This window comes from Balaenoptera ricei, chromosome 20 (genome assembly GCF_028023285.1).
Source record: "Balaenoptera ricei isolate mBalRic1 chromosome 20, mBalRic1.hap2, whole genome shotgun sequence".
NCBI lineage: Eukaryota > Metazoa > Chordata > Mammalia > Artiodactyla > Balaenopteridae > Balaenoptera > Balaenoptera ricei.
Genome location: NC_082658.1, coordinates 3,808,722 through 3,834,556, shown reverse-complemented (window position 1 = coordinate 3,834,556; position 25,835 = coordinate 3,808,722).

Sequence of the window (25,835 nt, the reverse complement as noted above, 5' to 3'; positions counted from 1 at the left end):
AATAATTATATTTAAAGTTTGTCTCCTATATGAACTTTCACTCTCATTAACTACCTTGACTAAATTACTATTTTAATTCTTATTCCTTGGTGTTATTTATCATATCTTCTTGGAATTATCCTAATTTCCATGAGATAAGCACAGCTTTGAAAGTGTTTTTAGATCATATTTTGGCGTGCAAACTTTTTTTTGAGACAGTTATATTTTCTGAACTAAAAAGAAAAGGCATTTACAACTTACATGTTTGGCAACCATAGGTATATTTCTGGGAACAATAGGAAGGATTCTGAAATTGGAATTTGTTGGGAAATCTATACCATATACTCACCATAATTACAGGGTTTGGTCAGAGAGACCAGAGCAATTGATTGACCAACAGGCTTGTCAACCATCATATTATTAGCATTGGTTTCTGCTTGGAATCTGGTGATAGAAGCTATATCTCCTGGAAGAACTAATGTTTAATGTAGATTCAATGTGAGAACAAAAAGTAATTTTTTAAAATAATTTTTGATCTGTAGAAATACGTAAAACTCTTGCTTTTCCTTTTTTAAAATAATTCACCTAATCAAATAGTTATGGTGTACCTACCAGGTCGTATGTAATTAGCTAAGTACTAGAGGTTTGGTGAGGGATAAAACAGACACCATTCTTTCCCTAAAGAAGGCACTGACTTCATATGTGTCATTAAAAGTCTCTGATTCTGAATTTCTTATTGGAAAACAATGGATGAAAATAATCTCTGAATTCCATACTTATCATGAAATTGTAAGTTTTTTAAGATGATTTATTGGAAGTGAGAGAGTTAACTTGTAGAAGGCAATAACTGGGACTTAGCAATTTCCATCAGAAATAATACATATGGGGGCTTCCCTGGTGGCGCAGTGGTTGAGAGTCTGCCTGCCAATGCAGGGGACACGGGTTCGAGCCCTGGTCTGGGAAGATCCCACATGCCGCAGAGCGACTAAGCCTGTGAGCCACAATTACTGAGCCTGCGCGTCTGGAGCCTGTGCTCCGCAACGGGAGAGGCCGCGATAGTGAGAGGCCCCGATAGTGAGAGGCCCGCGCACCGCGATGAAGAGTGGTCCCCGCTTGCTGCAACTAGAGAAAGCCCTCGCACAGAAACGAAGACCCAACACAGCCATAAATAAATAAATTAATTAATTAATTAATTAATGGATCATCACATTTAAAGAAAAAAAGAAATAATACATATGTTAAAGAGTATAATTCTGTCAGATGTAAAATTGTACTGCAGATTTAAAAAATAATAATAATATGCTAAGAATTTGATCAAACAGAAGAAAATGCTTAATCAAATTCCTCTTGGATAAGAGACTAAATCAGCCGCCATAGGTCGATTTTGGGTCTCTCTGATCTAGCAACATAAATCACTCACCATTCTGTTGGTTTCTGTAGGGATGACTTGAGGTGACATAGACTGATAAAGTCTACAGCTAGCATTTTCTGGTCTTCCTCTTTTCCTTTTCCTTAGATTTTTTTTCAGTCTGCCCCAAACAAGTAATTTTTCACCAATGCTTTCTCTTAACCGTTGTTATTTAAATACCAACTGGAACTCATATTTCTTAAATGATATAATACCTTTATTACCCTCGCTCTTTTCTTCATCCAAGCTCTAAAAATCATCAGCTGCATGATAGAAGAATTGAACACCATTCCTATGGAGCAAGTTATTCCAAGGTCTTGGTTCAACTAAATACTGCCTACATATAAAATTTCTGACCACCATATAAATCAAGACATAAGAGCATTAACATATTTGATCAAAGGGATGTACATTTCAACTTAAATACAGAATACAAGTTAACCTGACTGGTAGAAAATATTTTTACCCGCACACTCACACACACACACACACACACACACACAACACACACATACACAATGGTGATCAACTGCTGTGTAAAGTTAATCTTCTTAAAGTTACAAAATAAAATAGAGACAATACAGATCTTCCTCAACTTATGATGTGGTTACATCCTGATAAAACCACTGTACATTGAAAATGCCATAACTTGAAGATGCATGTGATACACCTAACCTACCAGACATCATAGCTTAGCCTAACCTACCTTAAAGGTGCTCAGAACACCCACAGTAGCCTACAGTTGGGCAACATTATCTAACACAAAGCCTATTTTATAGTGAAGTGTTGAATATCTCATGCAATTTGAATTCATTGATTACTGTACTGAAAGTGGAAAACAGAGTGGTTGTCTGGGTACAGAATGGCTGTAAGTGTATAGGTTGTTCACCCTCGTGGTCACGTGGCTATAACGGACCGGTTGCTGCAGGTAACTGTTGCTAGCCAGCATCACAAGAGTATCTTACCACAGATCGCTGGGCTGGGAAAAGATCAAAATTCAAAAGTTGAAATATGGTTTCTACTGAATGCATATTGCTTTCTCAGTCTTGTAAAGTCAGAAAATTGTAAGTCAAACCATTCTAAGTTGGGGACCATCTGTACATAATAAGACAATGGAACAGTGATTTTGTCCTATCTTGGTCCAAAAAAAATGAAACAGTTTCTCTTGGAAAATGGTGGAGAAAAAAATGGAATTTTTACGTGGACCATAATATTCTAGCTGTGTTACTCTATGGGAAGGCAATACTAGTAAGGTAAATTAGTGTAACAATTTCATTTGAGTCTCTCGCCATTTTCATTTGTGTTTCGAGGATGGGGTGGCTCCATCTGATATCTTTGTCATGGGCGGGAAATTAGCTTTTTCTCCCCAGGCCTGCTCTGTAGGCCTGGAGAAGAGAACATTTAACCTTCATGAGCACTAAACTTCAAGTGAGTAGGGCAAAGTGTACATCACAAAATATGCAATGACTTAATTGATGAGTGAGGTGGTCTTGTCTAGTTCTATGCCAGAGTAAGCTCAGAATAATAAATCCTATGTATCATAATGTATTAACATCTCTATCCCATAATAACAAGGCCAAGCCAAGAAAGAAGATGTGAGAGAGTGTTTGTCTCATATTTTATCAACAATCTTTTACGTTCTATTATAGCTGATTATGCAGAGTGCATAGTTAACTGGAAAGTACAGAATATCAATGGAGCTCATTGAAGTTAAAGATTTTAATTTACTTTCTGTGATGCTGGCATCAACGTTGTTAATTAGGAGTTAAATTAGCCAATTTAAGTTTCCCCTCCTTTTGTCCATTTTCTGCTCTCTAGAATACAAATAATCATGAACTAGGCAACAGGTCAAGAAGAAAAACAGGGAAAGGGCTTGGATATTTCAAAAACTACTCTAAGATCTTGAAAAGCAAATGAATTGTTTTCTTAATTCTTCAGTGAATATTAAATGTGTCATAAACACAAGCCCTCTTATAATAGAAACAATAAAATCAAAGATAAAAATCAATAGAGCTTAGCTCTAATTTTTCAGGAATTTACTTCCATCATTTTTTACATCCCATGTGTATGCCATAGTAGACGCTTTCATTTTAGGTTAAATATATTTTTGTAATCTCCCACATAATCTGTTCCAAATAGTTATAATGTATAGGTCTGGGTATCTAACTGCCTTTCTTAATTCCCTTTCAGATTTTCAAACAATGTTTATAATTAATCACATCTTTCCGCTGTTACTTGTTTGTTCTACTCCTTTGCTTTTAATGCCCCTTCCTTAGATGTCTCAGCCAAGAACTGCATCTTATTGACACCGAAGTAACTCTCATGAATCTCAGCTGGTTTTCCAACCCATTAGTACCCTCCGCCAGGCAAGTGTTGGACCAGTAGAAATGAAGAAGCAGAGCTTTGGTTTACATATGTTGACATGAACGACTCAGTTGCACCCATACGAGAGTAACTGCTCAGCTTCTGATGAGTGAACAGTTCATCCAACAAGAAATAGAAAATATAGAAATGGGCCCTCTATGGGAGCAGGGTAGCAAGGTGCTGACAGTTTAATGAATGACTTGTCTGTTATGACAGTAGGACACCTTCCAATGCCAAGAGCAAATATTTGAAAGACTATGCAATGCAGGAAATGTATGTACGTTCTATATATAGGACACTTAGATTGACTGTATCACTAACAGATGGGCAGAGTTTGAGAAATTTTATTTTATAATGTGCAACATCACCCTTGTCAGATACACTTCGAGATCCAAGGATTAATGGAGCATGACAGAGTAAAATAGGAATTCTACTGTATGTATCAAGGGATTGGGGACCTCAGGGTAGGGGAGTTCAGCATAGAATATTACCCATATTTTTTACAGCTCTCACCCTGATCTCGTTTCTAATTTAATCATATATAGCTCCAGGCATCATTTCAGATGCAACGGGTAAGTAGATAGTTTTGTGAAATGCCTTTGAATAAAATTAAATCGTGAAACCATGGCTGAAGAGCCAAATGATCAGACAAATAAGAGGTTCACCTCCTCCTTCTGAGCTGAGAAATTGTGTACAGCATTGTTGAAGGGCAATAAAAGGGCTGAGCTTGGAGAAAATGTTATTATTTTTATAGGGACTCACTTTAGAGTTATAACTCAGATCGTTTTTAAATAAATAATCATAGATAGATGATTGTCTGATACATGCGTTCTCAAACAGATCCTGACACACTCATTCGCTCTTGCATGTTCGCTGGAGAATATGTTTGTTCCCACAATACATAATCATGGACACAAAGAATTAGACTCATCAACTACAGAGATTAATGGCCATTTGAGAGTCTCATAAGTTGAAAGTGTATACGTGGGAGACTAGACACTGTGACATTTCCTATTAAAGCAATGAATTAGGGGCTGGGCAAACTGTAAGCACCCGAAACCCCAAGATAGCCGTCCTATTGAAATTTCATGAATGCTAACTCATTAGCCAGATTATACCATAAAGATTTCTCCCTCATGCCCCATCATTATGTGCGTTCCCATCCATTATTCATTGGTTTTACTGGTCAATGGCTCCGTCCAGGTGATTTGCTGCATGTTCTAGCTAATGGCATACTGCCTTCAGAAATGCTCTGTGTCAAAATCCGAAACGTCAGAGGCTCCATATTGCTCTTCTTAGGTTTCCATTCCTTCTCTGGCAACTGTCCCAAAAACATGGGCTTCCCAGAGCCTCGCTGAGGCAGCGTTTCTTCCCAGCCACAGAACAATTCTGCAGAAATAAAGGGTCCCAGCCAGTCAGAACTCACATAAAGCTGGCAACACAGGGGTCTCCCAACAGCTGTGAGCTCTGCCTTCTCTGTCTTGCCAGGTCTCAACATCTGGTGCAAACTACTTGGCTGAGGCAACCAAACGGTATCTGGCTTTCACATCATCAGGGCACCATCACTTGGCCTCATGAATTGATCCAATTAGATAAGGGTTCTCAACACTATTGAAACACGGCTACTAGGACTTGTTGCAAAATAAGAGGTCCCTATAGTTCTGGCTAAGTTGCCTCCTAAATGTTTATTTTTCTTAGTTTTTCAATACATAACTTAAAGAAACTGTGTATAAAAATGAGCACATAATTAAGCATCAAGGGGATTTTATGTGAAAAATTTGCTTCTGCCTTCCTCCCTGTCTGTGATACTCATCCTTCTACAAGCCATAGCTCTGCCCTTGCGGTCCTTCAGTGCTCCCACACTGGGGCCACGCGGGACTTTTCCTTCCTCTACCCCTGTGCTTCACCTGATCATCCCTGGACATTGCCAGTTATTTATAAATATTGTCCCTCAGATGAATCCTTTCTTTTGCATTGTCTCTGCTTTCACTCCAGGTCAGGTTTTCATAATCAGTGATGTAATCAACACTGTGTCTGGTGATTCACTTAGGCATGCTTAGAAACCCTGCTTGGGGAAGAATGTGGTAAAAGTCTCTTTACTTTTGCAATTAAGCTGGAAGAGGACCTAAGCCCTACATACATGTGTATGTATATGCATATATATATATACACACTGTATATCAGATGAGAGTGTGAGAGGATGGCTTCCCCATAATGAAAACTTGTTGGCTCTCAATACATGGCGTCGACTTGGAGTAGAACTGGAGGTGTAATCTGAGACACCCAGAAGCGGATTTCCCACAATGTTCCCATCCAGTAAGAGGTGTAAACTACTCTCCATGTTGTGCCTGCTTTGGTTTGTCTTTGAACATTCTGGAAAGACTTGTTAAAAGTTTCAGCCTGAGTGGGAGCAAATAAAAAGTATATGAACAAGGTCGGACAGGAACAGATTAACTCCCAGAGGTTCAAAGACATATTTAAACATGAGAATGTTCAAAATTAAAATGAAAACTACAAAAATTTTTTATTTAAAATAAATTAGCTTAGTAAGTTCCAGAAAGTGTAGTATTAAGGAGAATGTGGCAACTACACTCACACACATATCGTGAGGGAGTATAAACTTGTATGAAGTACAATTTGTCAAAAGTTATCAAATTTTAAAGAGGGATATTTTGATAAAGAATTCCATTCCTCAGGTGGACCACAAGGTCCTAATATGTAGCCCAGGGAACTATATTCAATGTCCTGGGATAGACCGTAATGGAAAAGAATATGAAAAAGAACGTATATATGTGTGTAACTGAGTCACTTTGCTGTACGGCAGAAATTAACACATTGTAAATCAACTAGATTTCAATTAAAAAAAAACGTACTTGGAGCAAAAAAAAAAAAAAAGAGAGAATTCCATTCTTACAAACTTGTTTATAGATTAGATGTGTGTGAAAACTTAGGTACAACAGTATGTATGAGACATTGCTTATGAAGGCAAAAGCCTAAGAAACAACATGAAAGTACAGCCATAGAGGATCGATAAATAAATAATGGTAACACCATTAAATTAAAAAAATTGGAGCTAGAGCCGTTGGAAAAGAGGAGGATCCATGTGTACCAATGTGGACCGGCTTTCAAGATAAGGTGAAATGCGCAAACGGAAGAATAGTGTGCATAAAATTCAAATAGTGAATTCAATAATGTATGACAAATGTATTTTCAGTGTGTGAAAAAGGGAAGTTATCCAAATTTTGGCATATGTCCATACTATCTATAGATTTTTACATAAAAACTTGTAAATAGTGATTTTATCTGGGGTGAAGAAACAGGGGACTGAAAGTCATTGGCAGAAAGAAAGCATGCTTTTTGAAAATTAAAATACATATGTGTAATGTGTATATATTATGTCTATTGATACATAATTGCATATACATTTATATAAAATAAAATTTAAAAATAAGTATATATAAATATATAAGAATATTTATAAATATATATATAAGAATATTTTTATATATTTAAGAATTTTTTTATATTTAATTGATAGAAACTTAAGCTAGAGGAGATGGTTTATTTTCATGGTGGGAGGGGAGTTTCTGAGCTTGATATATTCTGCCTCATCTCTGAAAGCCCTGATGGAAAGAAGTAAGAGAGGCTTTGATTCTTTGTTTTTAGTTTTTGTTATTGATTTTGATTTTTTCCTTCCCTCTAGCTCTTTTCCTTTTCAGAAGGATTATTTTGCCACGGATCAATTTCTCCTATTCTATCAGTTTCCTGCTTTGATGCAATGAGCCTTATAATATTGTTTCATTATAAAAAGGGAAGAAAGAGAATTGTGAAAAGAGAGGGGCAGTAATACTACCCCTCCACAAGTATTACTGCCCTTACGTGTTGGCTGCACACACACCAGCTGGCTGGCAGGAGTCAACTGAGCAAGTTGCCCCATTACTGGAACATGGATTCCTAACTAGTGTAAAACCACATGTGACTTTTCAGGGTCCACTTTCTCGACCTTAGAACCTGATGTTCTATCGCAGAAAGCAGTTAGGCCTCCTCTCTTTAATTCTTCCACATTCTTTAGTTTCAAAGCTAGTTTGTACCAAATGCACATGACGATTAGAATCTCCAGAGCATCTGGGTATTCAGCCAGATAACTTGTATGGCTACTGTCATAAGTCATGAGCCCGATGCACTCTGCCTTTGGCCGTCTCTTACCTCCTTTGCTCACTTCCCTATTTTGAGATATATATATATAATTTCTTCCATCAGGTTCCTTTTTATGGCACCCACTCACGCACCTCACATCCTACCATTGCACCGCACACTTTGGAACCCCCATTCCACTAATCACCATTGCCCTGGATCTTCAAGCTTTTGGAGAAAGATACTTCCCTCGGGCTCGCCATTCTTCCAGACCTTACGGTCCGTGGGACTGAGAAGCACTGTCGCCAGTGTCTTGGTCCTCCCTAGTGGTCAGGCCATCCGTGTCCCTGCAGTCACCTCCCCTTCCTGCATTCCGACTCCCTTAAACCTTCCCCACCTTCCGCAAGCCGGCTCGCTCCACCTGTCTCATTAGGCATCCTGCCATTGGCTCATGAACTTCAGCTCCCTGCCCCGCTACCCACAAAATGAATTGCATCTCTGTGCCTTCTCCCAGACCTTGGAAGGAGGGGGCTCCCTCCGCAACATCAGACTGGTGCACGCACCCTTGCTTTTCCCCCCATTTCCTTCTGAGTTACAGACTTCAGGGGACCCAGTTCCACTCATGGAATGTCCCATTCCCGAACAATCTCTCCTCTTCCTGGCCCTTCTGCTTCTCTAGGCTTAAAAAATAAATAAATAAAACCAAACCAAACCACGAAACACATGGTGAAAAAATGTTTTCTTTAACTCTCTGGTCTTCCAATTATTTGAACTAGAAATCCAGCATTCTCAGTCAATTCCTCTGCTTTTTAAAATCCAAACCATCGATTAATTATCTAGTTCTACAAACAGTACTTCTCAAAGTGCTTATGACCCAACAGGGGGCTGTGCTCAGAAGCAGATTCTGATTTGGTGGGTCAGAGGTGTGGACAGAGCGTCTGCATTGCTCAGGAGCTCCCGGGCCTGCGGCTACTTACTTCCGCTCCAGGGACCATCCATCCTGCAGCAAGCCTACAGATGCCTCTAGCATCCTTGGTCAGATTTCAAGAGCAAATTTCCCAAAAAATGACACGTGATTATTTTTCATAATTTATATCCAATTGATTTGAGAGAAAGTTCTAATCCTAACATTGATAATTCAATCACCGTCTTCTATTGATCACTGAGTAGTCTCTGTATTAGGCTTATTTACCTACATTATGACATTGATCTTTCCAATTCTTATGAGAGTAGAGATGAGGAAACTTGAGTTTAAAAAGGTTAAATAAAAAATAAAATAATAAAGAGCTTAAATAACTTGCTTGTGGGCCAAACTGACAAAAAAGAAAAATGGTTAGAATCACCATTGATGTAGTAATAAGGGTCTATGCCTCTTAAACTATTTTAAATTTATACTCCAGTTTTCTTTTTATTTCCTATATTATTTTGTCCAGCTTCACTAACATGGCTTTGTGTTACAAAGTAACTCTTTGGTCTTTATAGAGAAAAAAAATATTTTCAATTTCTTGACAGAGTAGGAATAGAGGAAACAAAACATTTAACTAGGCAGTATGCTTATAAATGAAAATGAAATTTGGTTCTGAGGTCAGGTTAGATTTGAATCATGGCTTTGCCTTCTAACATGTGACCAAATTACTTAACCTCTCTGTACCTCAGTTTTCTCATAAAAGGCAGGGAAATAATACAGTTGTTCTCTTAGGTTGTAGTAAAGATGAAATGAGATAAAACCTCTAAAACACCCATGAAATAAACTAGCACATGGCAAGTGATTAATGCAAGTCAGTGGTTATTATTATTATTGTTATTCTTATTACTCTGAAAAATTTTTGTTCCTGGGATGGTGACTGATTACCCTACTGAGACTGAAAGATATGATTCAGCCAAATGATCTATCAGTTTGGTTTGTTAGTTCTGTCCACAGACTGAGTCTGCAAAAATCCCCTGGTACTTGAAATTCTACAGACCAATTTCTCCCCCATCTCTAATTCTTTCCAAGAAGATAGAGCAGTTAATGAATTAGCTTGATCTATCTCCTTAAGCTTTACTGTCATCAGCAAATTACCCCTAAGAATATTATAAATGGGCTTTACAAATTAGAAATCGTGTCCTTAAATTACTTCCTTCCTCCCTCCATTCTCTTATTTCAAAAACTTGCAAATCTACTATCAATCAACTTAGCTCTGTCAGAGAAAATTTAATCCGGCATTTCTTATCCAGAATTGTGCACCAAAATACTCCTTTAGGAGGATTTGTAGTTTTGTTCGCTAGGATTATCCAATGGCTGCAACTATAACAATTATTTAAAGAAAAGTAAAACTTGATCATTCTACCATCCAAGGATTATTACAGGGTTAGAATTACTGATATTTTGAATCCCTGTGATTCTTGTTGATTTCATTTGGTGAATTGCCTGAATTGATAAAATTGACAGATTAACATTTCTTTTTCTACCTAACTGTATAAAGAAGATTTATATATGCACAAGAAACATTTTTAACACTATATATACCTTGTTATATAAAGATAGATATAAAATTTAGCAATGATTCTATTGCCAAGGCCGATGATTTCTTTATACTGACACATCGAAACAAGCTCAGATTTTCTTTTGACAAATGATAAATTTGCAAAGCTGGGATTGTCCTTGAAGATATGAAATAAGAGAATTTAATTATTTTCATTAGGTGAGCCCCAGAAAGCTTAGTGTCTTGCCTACTATCAGGGAGGGGCAGTTAGTGCAGAAACAGTAAACCAGTGTTTCTTTCCCTATACTAACACCACTTCTGAATGAATGCCAACATTTAATTTGACTTCAATGTAACTATCATCTACAATTTGGGATACAATCAACATAGCAAAGGAGTGTATAATTACTATTGTCATTTTATTTTAATGAAAATGTGGTTTGCATTATTGTTTTGACAGGGTGCCTTTTGTTTATAGCTATCTACCTTCACTTAAAGACTGCCTGTACAAGTATCTGCATGAGAAATACAGCTATTATTGCTCTGCCATGGCCTATGTCTGCCCTCTGGTTCAGATTTCAAATGTTTCTGCCCCTGTAATTTGCCTCTGCATGAACCCCGTTACAACTGGAGGCTAAATCTGGTTAAAGACGGAGGGAGAAACACGTGCATAGACTATATTTCTTTCCAGAAGCCCCAGTATAATAATTTAAAGGAATAGAGGAGAAAAAAATAAATCTCACAAAACTAAAGAGAGTGTGTCATGAGAGAACACTGTTACAGTGTTAGGGTATAAAAATAAGAGAGAGTAGTGATAACTGACTTACAAGATCAAAAAAGTGAATTCTCATTTGATATTGGGAAAAATCTATGAAGCAACCTTATGTGTATTGCAGACCTCCCCACCACCCCCAGATCTGGAGCTGGTAACAAAGGGAGTTCTTAAAATGAGGGTAAAGGAACGTACCACAGAGGAATTGGTCAGTGGTTGGAAAAAGAAGAAATAGTTAGACAGCCAGATCCTCTTGTCATTTTGCATAGCCAGGAGATTGTCCCTGCAGGTAAATATTGGTGGTGCTTTCTCTGGAGTGAGTAAACCTCTGGCCTGGGAGACGTCAGTGAACTATGAGGGCTTCATGTGGAAAACGGGTGTTGATTACAAGTTTACATTGTGAATGCTTAGATTCCCAACTTTCTACCCCTCTACTCCCAGAATGCTGGCAGCAAGTTTGTATCAGTTAGATTCTGCTGCATAAAAGAATGAAAAGTAATAAAACAGAGAATGTTAGCATTTCGATGAAGATACAGAGTGAGACCAGTAAACTTTTTCTGTAAAAGGTTAGATAGTGAATATGTTAGAATTTTCAAGTCATGTATCATCTGTTGCATATTCTCCTGTGTTTGGTGGTTGGATTACTTCTACAATCTTTAAAAATAAAAAGTCATTCTTTGCTTGCATGCTGTACAAAAAACACGCTGCAGGCCAGATATGGCCCAGTGTTGTTGGACTGTAGGTTGCCACCTCCTGGTACGGGGGATCACACATGCAATTTACCTGCCACTACAACAAGTACTGCAATAACAAAAAAGATATATTCTACCTGTAAACTATAGATAAGATAAACTACAGGCATCTGTAAATGCACAGAATTATGAAGAAACTAAATCCCACAGGAAGCTCACTTCCTAGGTGAGCAGTTCTCAAAAGCTGCTTCCTCCCTGGGGCCATTGTCCATGACTAGGCAGATGCTAGAAGAGTACTGTGCCGGCCAAAGGCAGAGAGAGCTCCTTATTAGAGTAAAGGAGAAATCAGTAGAAATTTTAACAGTCAGGCAGGCTGGCATGACCTGTTTGAATCTAGAGAAATCCTAAAATCAAAGCTGCTTCTCTCTACCCACTGGATTTCAACCATAACATTTCTCTAAGTGTGCAATGGAGAGAGTGGAGGGTGAGGCTGGGGTTCAGCTAGAAAGGCACAGAGAAATCTCCGTACGTAGTATAAAACCATGTGAAAAAGAGAAAAACAGTAAAGAGAAGCTGCCCTGCGTTGACTGGAGCAGGACCTTGCAGTAGCTAGTATAAGTACGTTAAAGACAACAGAGAAAAAATATGCATAACATGAAGAAAAAGATGGATGGAGAGTTTCAAAAGAGAAAAGGAATCATTTAAAAGAGCATCAAATGGAAACTCTAGAGCTGGAAAATGCAATTCTTAAATTAAGTTTATAGAATAAACTTTGAACAGACTAGACACTGCATAAGAAAGGATCAGTGAACTTGAACACAGGTAAATAGAAATGATCAAACTGAAGAACAGGGGAAAATGTATAAAGAAAAAATCTATAAACAAATTAAAAAACAGAACCAAGTGTGCAAAACATAGGATAATAATAAACAGTCCAATAGATACGCAATTGAATATACAAAGGAAACTACAAAGAAAAGGAAGCAAGAGCTATTGTTAAATTGACTTGGGTAAAGAATTTTCCAAAACTGATTAAAGTCTTCAACCCAAAGATCCAAGAAGCTTGGTGAATTCCAAGCATAATACAAAAATAAAAACAAAAACACCTAGGTCCATGGTAGAATGGCTGAAAAAATAATCCTCAAAGAAAGAACAATAAAACAAGCACCTTGCATTCAAGGAAACAAGCATAATATTCACCACTAGCTCCTCAACAGAAAGAATGAAAGCAGCAAGACAATGGGATAACATCTTTAAAGTGTTGTAGGAAAAAAACAAACAAAACACCTCCCTGCAATATCTAGAATTATTACCAAAAAAAAAAAAAAAAAAAATCCTCAAAAATGATGGTGAAATGAAGACGTTTTCAGACAAATAGAAAATGAGAGACACAGAAGCATCCCAAACATGATTCTGCTTTTCTTTTAGAGTAGCTAAAAATTCATTAGAGTCTTAATTTACGGTATTAAAAATATTGCTCTAAATGATAGTTTTAAGCAAAGGAGAAATGTTAGGAATGGTGAATCTAATTTAATGTCATAAAATGAGAAAATCTGAAAAAAGTTGAGTGGGAACAAAGCTGAATGGTTTAGAAATAGGCATTTTTGTAAGCTGAATGCTTATTCTTGTGAAAAACTGCACGTTTTATCCATGGTGCTAAATCTGGTTTATAATAAAGTTTCTCTGTTGATTGTGAATCCCACTGTGTAACTCTCATCTTCCTATTTACCTGCTAAATAAAGAGAACCAAGCAAACATTTTGACCATTTTGTATTCAAATTGACCTCATGCATCTAAAACATCCAGGTTATTTAGGCAAACTTGTGTTCTGTGGGTAGAGTAACCCAGGTTCTTCTTTCACGCAACACATGACACATCTAAACCTGGCCTCAGTCTTGACAGTGTTTTTTAGTAATCTCTTTCCAAACCACCACTCCCTGCATGGATTGTTTTGAGACACCTGAACGTTTTCCTTTCTTTAAAATCTCTGCTTATACCTCCTGGGAGAAACTATGTAAAGCAGCTGAATGAAAGACAGGAAAGGGGGGTGGGAGCGAGACAATTGTACTTTTGAACTCCGGAAGCAATTCAGGAGAACAGTTGCTAGGGTCACTTCTTATTTCACTCTGGTGGCTTTTCTGGTAGGAGAGACACTGCTCTGGTCTCCTCCAGGAGAAGGTAAACATCTGGAGTTGATCTTTCCCAGTTTAGGAAAGAACAGTTGTCAGCAATTGGCAGCCATTCATAAAAATTTACTGGAGGATGAGCATTACCTCTCAAATTTGCCTGAAGATTTTTTTTTTTGTAAACAGGCACATATGTTCACACCCATATGTATACATGCACATATATATGTATATCTATGAAGATGGATGTATAGAGGTATAGATAGAAATACAGACAGGTTTATTATTAAATATATATTTCTTTACGTTGGTAAGTAGGAAAAATTATTTAAAGTCACAGAGACAATTCGTATTTATATGTGGATAGCCATATGCAATATTGAGATAGTCTCTTACTGTGTCTTTGCCCCACGGATGTTTATTACAAGTATTTACAATACTACAAATTGTCCTCTGCTAGGACAAAAATGCATGTTGGGCTTCTTCTTTATTTTATTCATTTATTTATTTTTTTTACCGTAGGTCCTTGTTGGTTATCTATTTTAAATACAGCAGTGTGTACATGTCAATCCCAAACTCCCAATCTATCCCTCCCCCTCCTCCACCCTTCCCCGAAAATGGGTTGTCTCGCCCTAATGAGAGCTTGTAGACTGTTGGATGCACTGGCTTAGTGTTTGCTATGGTTTATATGAATGGAATATGGTTTATAAGAAATCACAGGCCAGAGGCCATTCCCTACTGGTAGCTGATGAAAGAGCGGCTGCTTTTGCAGGAGGTAAACCCAACAGTTATGTACGTCTCCTCCTCTCACGTTCTCAGCAAACCCCAACCTTGATGTGACGACATAGATATCGTCTCCCAAAGGCGCCCACACCTGCTCCCCAGGAGAGTAGCCTGCGCTCTACCTGGGCAGCGCTCAGCTACCAGCTGGTCTCATCTTCACACACCACCATCCCGACCCTGTGGGAAGGGGACCATCGACAGCGCTGGGCACTGGGAAAGCCAGCCTTCCCCTCTCCAGCCGATAACAGGGAGGTGCATGAATCAGCCTTTTCAACTAACCCTCATGGTGTCCAGCCAGAGCTTATCTTCAGTTTTAAGGAAGGAAAAGCTGAAGTTGGCTAAAAGCGCTTCTTTATTCTCTCTTCCCTTGATACCCTATAAGTCACCAGGGGAGCTGAATATTGCAAAATCCTGTCATGAAACAGCAGGCTGATAAACTGAAAAATAAAAACAGATGTGGAGCAGGGAAGGCTTCTGGACATTTGTTTCTTGCTTTGGACTGGTTCAAGTGCTGGGACTCTTTAACCCTACTCCCACTTGGAAAAATCTAATATTTCCTCTGCTTCTGACGATCACAATCCTTGGATAATTCACATCTTTGGATAATCACCTCTCCCACATGGAAGTCAAAATAAAGTGATAGGAAAATGCAAAATAAAAATAATAAGTGACATTTATTGCATGTGTATGTGCCAAACAGTCTGCAGGCAATATTTCATTTAAACAGAGAGGGGCAGAGAACAAACACTACAGAGCCAGAAGACTGGGCGTCAAATCCTAGCTCTAGCTCTTGCTGGCTGATGGTCTGAAGCAAGTTACTCTATTCATTTTTGTCTTTTTTTCTCACCTGTGCAAGGGGAGTAATACGTATACCTCCCTCTTGAGGAGTTAACGTTTGTAAATCTCTTGCAACGATGTCTGTACCAACCTCCATAAATGTAAAACAATCAATCTTATAATGCAGTGAAATAGGTAGTCTTATCAATCCTTGTATTTCACAGGAACAGCTGAATCTCAGTGAGATTAAGTCACATGTGAAATACTACACAGAATTGGAATTGAAGTCCTTGTCTGTAGAATTCCAATTACCGAGCTAGGACACAATATAGGAGAATTTTCAGGGCAAAACCAAAATGGAGACCCTGCCAACCTAGGAACATCACAGCGATTTCTACGTATGTGTGGGCAAAGTATATAATTCAGACCCCAATCTCTGATGTTTTACATTTGCAGATTTGGACATGAATTCTGCAGATTTCCCTCAACTTTCTACTTGGCTCCATGAGGGCACAACTGCTGTTATCTCATGATTTGAGGGTTAAAAATGACATCAACTTTGCAAAAGGACTAGTCTCTAAGTACCCTAAGAGTGAAAATAAAAGTTCGTCACTTGGACAGACTAACTGGAGAGGATAGATACCGCACCTTCACTCTGCTTCACCAGAGATTTATCACACAGCAGTCTATTGGCTACAAGTTACAGAAGACCCAACTCATAATGGATGAAATATAAAGTGCTTATTATCTCTTACATGATAAGAATTCCCAGGAGAGGAGGTGTCCCTGGTTGGGTAGCTCAGTAACTCGAGAATGTTAATTCAGTAACTCAAGGATGTCCACACTTTTACTCTACCACTCTTAGCATATTTCTTTTCGTTCCCAGTCTTGTCTTCATAGCGTGTCATGTTGGCTGGAACATCAGCCTGATACATGACAGGGTCCACAACCTCCCTGACAGCCATCTTAGACATGTGACTCATTTCTGACCACGGGTAGAGGAAAGTGACATATGCAGCTTTCAGAAGGGACCTTTTTTCTATTTTCCTCCATCCTTCTTGCACTCATTAGGGATGGCAGAATGGAAATCTGGGAGCAGCCTAGGTTCAATATGAGAGGATATACCATATCAGCACTACATTGCTTACTATTACATAAAGGAAAATGAGATTTTTAAATCTCATTAAGCAACTACTACTTTTAATTCTCTTCTACTTGCATCACAATCGCTATTTTAATGATAGGGTCCCCGCTAGTTTCCCCAGTAACTCACATTCAACGCTGCAACTGGAATGGTGTGCCAAGCATAAATCAGTGAGTTCTGCTGTCCAATGGCTGTCATGGCTTTCATTGCATTGATGTATTATCTAGTCCCTGCCTACGTTCTATCCATGTCATACCCTTATACTCTGTTCTTAACCGTATCCCAGCAATCCAGATCTTCTTTGTGTTCCACAGGGAGAAAAACAAAACAACAAAAATAAAAATCTTACCCTCACTTTAGGACCTGATGCTTCCTATTCTTCTTCTCTGTCCTCTCTTCCCAAAGACGTTTATAAAGTCACCTTCTTCTAGGGACCTCAGCTACCAGCTCCTAAGTGAGGTCTTTCCTAACACTCCTCTCTAAAGGACCCCTCATCACCTCTCATAACACTGCTTTATTGGCTCCAGGCTCTTAATAGCATCTGAAATTTTCTTTTCTAGTTATTCGATTACTTACTTATTATACGTTTTCCACTGTTAGAATGTCAGCCCCAGAAAAGCTAAGACCTTATATACTTAGACATATGAGTCTTGTGAAAGCACAGCTTTATGTAGTTTGTTTTTTCTCCAGCTTTTAGCTTAATTTTCTGGATCTATTTTCATGCTATTCCATAAGCATTCAGATTGCTTAAGGGTGCCTGTTAGCTGGAGTCTTATTACATAAATGATTTTGTGTCTCTCCTCTACACCTTTGAAGATTTCCAATAGACCACACTTAAGTTGCTGTAGTAATCAGAATCTAAGGGAATTTTAAAATAAATCATAAAGAAACTTAGAAGGATTAGGAAAAAAAAGCAGCTAATTGGGAGAATAAACATCCAAAATGATGTCTAATTTGGTTGAAAATAACCAGGATCTATTGCATGACGCTGGTAAAAGATTACTGAAGTTCTTGACTCCTGGCTTAAATTGCAGTCTGACCTAAGGGAGACTGTTAAAATTCTCATAAGTCGGATGGACACTTTCTAATAAATGCCTTGAGAATCTTAAGATACAACAATTTCAAGCCAGCACTGGAGAACTCTACTGTATGTTTTCAGTTACCTTTCAAAATAAAAAACAGCTCTGCGTACACTGCACTTGTTTTGTTTGAGTGTGAAAACACTCCCAGCAAGTGCTTGCATGAATGCAAAATAATAATTTGGGAAGTGCGAATAAAAAAATCAGCTTTGTCTTTATCTGCATAATGACGATCCATCAGTTGTAATGATTTTTAAAAATCCACCTTATTATCAAAGTACATTCAAAATAACATCTTAAACATGTTTCCTTTCTTTATTCACTCAATTGACAACTGCTGTGTGTCCACAGGTTGTGTGATTGGCAACCTGGAGTTATAGCTCCAATATTTGGATGATGAACAGATAAAGGGATGTTGAGAATAGAATGAGAGAAGTGGTTCCTTGGAAATTTTACATGCCCGCATTAAGTCACATAATTCTGTAGATGTTCTCTGCCAGCTTTCTAGTGTTTCAAGCCTGTTTTCACTCTATTATTTTTCTCTAAGCAGATTTAACCTTAGAAACCGAATAATGATATCCTTCCTAAAAGGGAAAAAACAGTTTCCTCAAATTACTTCAGCGGACTTCCGTTGATGTTTTATTTTCAATAAACCTTGAGGCAAATAGCCACTTTTGAACTCTGCACTTTGCCCTCTGAGTTTCACAACCTGGCGAAAGATCAATACCAGAGTCAAAAGTGTTAGCAAAAATGAAAATGATATGCACAAATTGTTATTTATACAAGTCCCTGATTTTGTTTACTGATTTTAATATAAACTTTGTCTTTTGATTAAAAGCAAATGTTCAAGTTCTCTGTAGGGACCTGGTGTTCTAGATGATTAAATCTTAAAAAAAAAAAAAAAAAACTGCAAAGGGCAAGAATTAGCTAAGAAAGACAGATCCCTTGCAGGCATTTCTTTGGTATTAAATAGCAGAAGATAATGATTAGGCTATGTGAATACGTGGAACAGTAAAGGGAAGAGAAGATCACCAAAGACATATACTTTACTTATTAAGGTCTTCAGAAATAGATATCATTCAAAACAATTCGTATAATATACCCAAACTAATAAAAATGATCGTCATTTTGAGTTATCCTACTTCTTGAATTTTACCAAAATGAAAGGTCAGAAAAGCACAGATAACGTCTTTTGTAGTTATGACACTTTATTCCTTATTGAAATAGTAGTATTAAAAGTAAAAACTATATATAATTTTTGTAATAAACAAATAATGATCATATTCATTTATTATAGAAGATAAATCCACTTAAAATATTTTATAGAGTATTTAATTAACTGAGAAAATTATCAATGAATTCATGTATGTGAACAGAGCAAGATACTAAAACTACATATCCCTCTAAAACAGAGTGGATATATGTATTTGTATAACACATTCACTTTGCTGTACAGCTGAAACTAACACATCATTATAAGTCAATTATACCCCAATAAAAATTTTAAAAAACTACATATCCAATGAGAGTGACCATTTATAAAATCTACTAATTACATATAGATGAATATACACAGATTAATTGGCCCATTTATCTGGTGTTTCATGTACAGATAATTTTCATTTTTCTTGCTACATGTTTTTATTTAAATTTTTTTCTCAAAGAATATACATTGCTTTTATAATGAAGCAATGATTATTAAAATTGGAGCAAAGCTGTTTAAATTTATTTCTAGACACAAAAGAAAAAACCTATTGAATTTATCAAGATCTGGCATATTTTATAGTGTCTAAAGAAGCATATGGCATTGGATTCCATACTCATGTTTCTTTCTTCTTTTTGGGGTTTTCCACTACTGAGAGACTAAGCCTTAACTACTAAGTTAAAAATATTAATAAATACTATGATAGATTCAGTTTTGACTCTAGACATGGCTAGGAATTTTAGAAGTTTATAATTCTTGTCCTCGAGGAGTTTACTATCTTGCTGGAAAAAACAGACTTACTATTTGAAGTATTTACAAAATAATTAATGGACAGTTTGTGTGGTCCTAATCAATTGTATGGTCAGTTTTCTGAATTTATTCCTCTTCTCATATGAAGTTAAAACTTAAGAGAGTGGCAGGGATCTTGTGGAATTAATTAACAAGAACAAATACAGTAAAGCCACAATTAAGTTTATTACATTGTAGTTAGTGCAGCTCAAATTAAGTTCTTTAGGACATGGACATGAAATACGTGCATCTTCTATTCGATTTTAGATGTTAGGAAATTAAAAACATCCACTTACATCATTCAGCACATATTCAGGGAATTCCAATGAAAATAAAATATTAAATGAAATAAGAATTCAATCTCAGATTAGAGTCAATTTAAGCGCAACCCACAGTCAAACATTTGGTGATTTATTTGTATCCATGATAGGAATGCTGTGACCCAGTGCAAAGAATGTCCTTTATAAGTGACTCTTCTGTATTATGCCCTCAGGTCCTATGATCATATATCGTCTTCATGCAAGTTCTAACTTAAAAACAGAACGAAACAAAAAAACTGAATGAATAATGGGAAAAAATGGAGACAAAATAAAGATTAGTGAAAAAAGGCTCAATATCTGTAAGTAATTAAATATCACGGTTGGTTCCTTGGAATTTAGCAGGCAAGAGATCATGTTTCACTCCATTAATTTGTTCTTTTTACTGCCCACTATAGGAAACAAAGAATGGAAACCAGTTCTCAGATTTACATCTTGACAAACTCATGGCATCCTTACCAGTAAGATATTCTTCCATCATCAATTTTTTTTATCAACTGATAATGATGCCCAAAAGATACGTTTCAAAATAAAACAACGATAAAATTTAACTTGCCCCTGGAATAGAAACAACTATAGGTTGACCAGTTGTACAACTGGAGTATACCAAAGAATGATTGCCTTATGACAATTTTGGAATAAGATATCACAGTGTTATTTTGCATTGGATTTCAAAAGGAATGATAGTACTTGTACTCAGCAATCTGCTGTAAGTAGATAGATGTGTCTTTAATAGCTTAGTTATCATATTTTACTTTCAGTTTACATATATGTAGGGAAGTTTCACTGCCCCAATATCTTAATGACAATAAAAAAAGAGAAAGGTTTAATTTAATGTTTCTATTTTTCTGTGTAAAAAGCAATAAATGCAATTATAAATGTGCACTGGAGGCATAACGTTCACTTGCCATGACCTTTAAGTCACCTCTGCTTACACAGAAGTCAGTTCCTATACAAACAGTAAGTCAGTTGCAATACTAAAATTCATTTCATTTATTTTAAATGAAATGGGCAACTAGATAATCCCACGAGTGACATTAATGGGTCACTTAAGCATTAGGTGGCTGGGCTGCCCAGAGAAAAACTTTCCAGCTTCCTTTGTGAATGCCTCACTTTTATAAACCAGAATCCAGTGCACCTTTCCTTCTAGAAACTGGCCAAAAATATCTCCCATAGTCTAAAGAGATTTCCTTATTTTATTTTATTCCACTTATCATTTCTCCAATGCCAGAATTAGTTTTGGAGTAAGAGAAAAAATAAATGAAGCGCTGGAAACAAACCTCATACAAGTGAGCTCAAAGAGAGGGCCAGGGAGTATACATTGCAGGGTCCCAACGAGTACTGTTTCTCAGTATTGCCTCACCTCTTCTTTACTAGTAAAGAAAGTTGCTTATAAAATAAACCACACACACTGACGGAACTCACAATTGGAACATTTAAATGATTATTTGCTTCTCTTTCTACCAGCTTGTAAAACATTATTTTCTTATTCTTCCTTAAATGGCCTGTGCTAATTACATACCATGACCTTTGACCTCCAGGTGCCTTCATTTATGGCAGCACATTCCTTTCTAGGGCAACACGTTGGCCTGGTTTACAGGATGCTGCTACCAGGCCTTCCACTCCTGACTTCTGCTTCCCTAGGTCATCATTCTAACTCACCAACACAGCTCAGCAAAAGAATTCATTTTTCAGTAGAGGTACGCAATTCACCCAAATCCCGAGGAATAAACACAAAATTATATAACTGACACCTCCCTTTGGAATATCAAGCATATTAAGAAATATGTTTCTGATTTGTTTCTTTCCTAAAAGAGAGTGAGAAAAGGTAACATTTTAACCTAGGAATAAATAGCTGAATTACCATTGTGGAGTCATTTCTTGAGGGATTCTACGAATGACTTTGAGTTGACTCAAACGGTCAGAAGTTGGAAGTTTGTAAACTGTTTTGAAACTTCCAATCTCAGTCTCGTATGATTCTAAGGTGTCAAGGAGATTAGGAGATGGAAGTAAGATTCCCTGTCAATCTAAAGGTATCTGAGTAAAATTTTTTAAGATGATGTCTTACTTACTTTTCATTTTCTTCAGGTCTAATACAAATGTGGAACTCTTAGTTATTATACATTTGGCCAATTATTGTTGAATTCAGCACCGCCTGATTTGTAGTAAGTATCTGAATAGTAGGATCGATTTAGACAAATTGACCTAACAAATAGAGATTGTTATTAAAACAGAACTAACTGTACAATTGAATCATTCAGGAACAAGCTCGACATTTCCATGCACAGGGACGTATAGTTTAAACTGTTATTACTATTACTCAAAGTTCTGATAAATTTACCCCAATTCTTTCTTTATTTCAGATGAAAGTATTTAAGGAAGTTGAACTTGTTGGTTGATTATGTATAACCCTGAATACATTTCCAATAGCTGGATATGTCTATAGCATGACCATAAATAAAATTTCAGTCAATTGCTAAATAATTAACATTATTTTTTCATTGCAAATTTGACTGAGAAAGAAACAAATACCAAAAGAAGAGAGAGTCTGGCATCCTTTTGTGTTCATATGTATTAACATGTAAAACTATGTAATGTCTGTCATTTTAATAAAATCCCTATTATAGCTAATACCTCTATTAAGAATACTAGAATGCAATAACTTATTTGAAGTTAAATTTAATTAGTCAAACTGTTTTGTAGAAGAAATAATACAATTCATATTAAAGTATTTTCATTTAAGAATGTCGAAATCCAGATTTACACCAAAGATTAAAAAAAAGAACTATTATAAAAGGATCACTGGGTTATTTCATTAAATAGTAAATATTTAATATATTTAAATATATGTGTGTGTGTGTGTGTATTCATATATATAATTTAAAACAATTTGATTTATAAGCAATTTCTCCACGATGAGCATTGTGTACATATGAAATATCTTCCCTGTGATACCTGATTTTGTGTTAAATGCTTTTTTCTTTTTGGCCGCACTGCACGGCTTGTGTGAGTTTAGTTCCCTGACCCGGGATCAAACCTGGGCCCTTAGCAGTGAAAGCGCTGAGTCCTAACCAGTGGACGGCCAAGGAATTCCCATGTTAAATGCTTTTTCCACAGATAACACTTTAACATGTGATGACTTCTCTCTATAGACAGAAGAATCTTAACTAGTCATCTCCTTGATTATGGTAAGGGTGACAAGCGTTAAAATTCTGGGATACTGTTCTTCTTATGATGGCTTGGGGTCTTTCTTCCCGCCTATGGACCAGTAATACAGACTCTCAGAAAAGAGACCATTTACTTGCCCTGTTGTCAGCGCATCTGGAAGCCTTGTCAAAACAATATAATTTTACTTTGTAACTTTTTGACATTGGTATTTATTGCACCTGTCTGTGGGCATGATTTATGACCTGTCTGGTGAATATTTCTCCCCCAGTTGGAGTTTACAATATGAGATAAGTGAAGCATTTAAAGGTCTGTGTGTGCCTCAGGATGGGAAGTGGACATTTTGCAGCCTCACTCCCCGTCTCTCCTCTCCCCCCAACGTCATCATCACCCCCAAAACGACCACTGTGATACGCCATTCACTCAGGCCTTCGGAGAAAGAAAGAACAATTATGTAAGACTACATTTTCCACAATCTCTTTTGCAGGGGATTATGTGTCAATAAATTCTAATGAGTGGCAAGAAAATTCTCCATCGGGGAGGCATCCAATGGAAAACATGTGCTTGTTGTCAGGAGAGCCCAGTGACCTTTTGTCTTTGTAATGGTACCCTGGCTGGGACTCATCAATGTTCCTATCTATCACCAGAAAACACACTTCCCTTTGGCAAAATTGCACTTATTTTAAAAGCAGCCATTCTAATTAAATTGCTTAACTAGGCTGCAATCAAGAAAGCTTTCTTTCCTTGACTATCCCCTCTGGGTCTCGGTATTAGTTTACAATTGTTTAGCAATTCTCCTTAATCTCATAAAGTACACATTCTAGATATGTTTTTGTTCTATGGTTTCATAATAAAATGTTTTAAGCCCTTCAATTTCTACTCTCCAAAGTTCATATGAATATGATTTATTGGGGGGAAATTCTATAATTACTAATAAAATTTAACATTTTCCCCCCAAACATTTGAGATGTGTGGATAGAATCTGTTTCTTTGTCTGTTTCTTCAGACCTGCAAATTCTTTCTCTTCACTGAGCCCTAGTGGAAAACTACATTATCTTAAAATAACATTAAATTTAATTTATGTAATTGTACAAGTGTGAACTTTTTGCACTTAAAAATTAAGGGAACAATTTAAAAATTTTATGTGATACTTTAAAAGAAAATATACAATGCATGAGCTAATTTTAAATTAATAATGCTTTTGTGCACTTCTGAGGTGTACTTAAAAACTCACAATTGCCAGCTGTGTCATTTTATTATTTCAGTACAGTTATAATTGACATCGGCTTCTATAAGTTACCTTACTTTAATCACATAGCAAATATACACTTTAACGTATCTAGTCTATTAATTAAATGTACTTCAAAAATTCATTACAGAAGCCCCTAAATCATAAAGAAGCTGAACTTCATTCACACAGATTTAGAAATTGAGACCTCTGACACAGTTTTAAGTAGACAATCAATACAATTTTCTGTACACCAGTAATTCAGATAAAAACCCTGCCTTAAAAAAAACCATTAATTTTTGTTTTCTATGCTAACTCCTTATAGCTGCAGCATTTTTTGGTGTATAGACAATAATTTCCATAGGAAAGAATCCTGTATGTTGGTATTCATGTTCCTTTACTACTCTTTTCCCTAACAATGCTCCAAGTATTTTAACATTTTAATCCCAGAAATGATAATCTAACCCTTTAATCATTTTTGTTGTACTCCTCTGAATTCTCTCAAACTTCTTTGTATTATTTAGTTGTTATTTTGGTTGTGGGACCGGAAAAAGGATAAACCTGTCAGGGCTGAGTGCAGATGGACAGTTAGCTTAGTTCCTAAGATAACTAAGATATATTTAACTTGTAGTTTACACATTGTAGTCTATCTTACAAACTCATTCAGTTTGATTCCCAGATTTTCTTCTGGGTACTTACTCAAAGACTACTCCTTACCATCTTCTGTTGGTGCAATTGTATTTTATTCCCATGAAAACTTAGGCAATATCTTCCTTTTTAGAAGATTAGGAACTTTGTTTCTTGACAAATGCAAACAAGACAGGGACACATTTGTGAACTCTAACACGTATATCATTGCAGTGGAGTATATACCAGCCATCCCACTGTCAGCTCTTGCAGTTTCTTGTTAGTCCAGCCCCAATTCAGAAAAAATGAGAAGTCTCTTTCCCTGCAATGATACAATTTCCTTCTCGAACCTACTCATCCTTAACAAATTGGAGTCTGCCAATGTGTTACCAAGCCAGTGACATCAGCACTGGCAGGACATTAAATCGAGATTAGAAATGGCCCCATGACATCACCCTCTTGTTCCTCTCGAACAGCTGGTTTCTGTATATTGTGCAATTTTAGATCATTATTCATGGTTTGGGTCAGTATAATTCAGGAAGCCAAAAAACTGCCAAGAAAAATTGTCCTGGAACCAGTTCAAAGACTCAAATTTATTTTATTGATTAGACGCCTGAGTTTACATCTTCCAGAAGGACCTCGTGAATCATCAATACATGATAATACCTGAGTCATTTTAGCATGCAGGATGTTTAGAACTTCAAAACAAGATCATCTTTGAAGGGTTAGCCATAAAGAAGTGTGATAATGAGATATATAAGGAACTTGGTTGGGTACAGCTG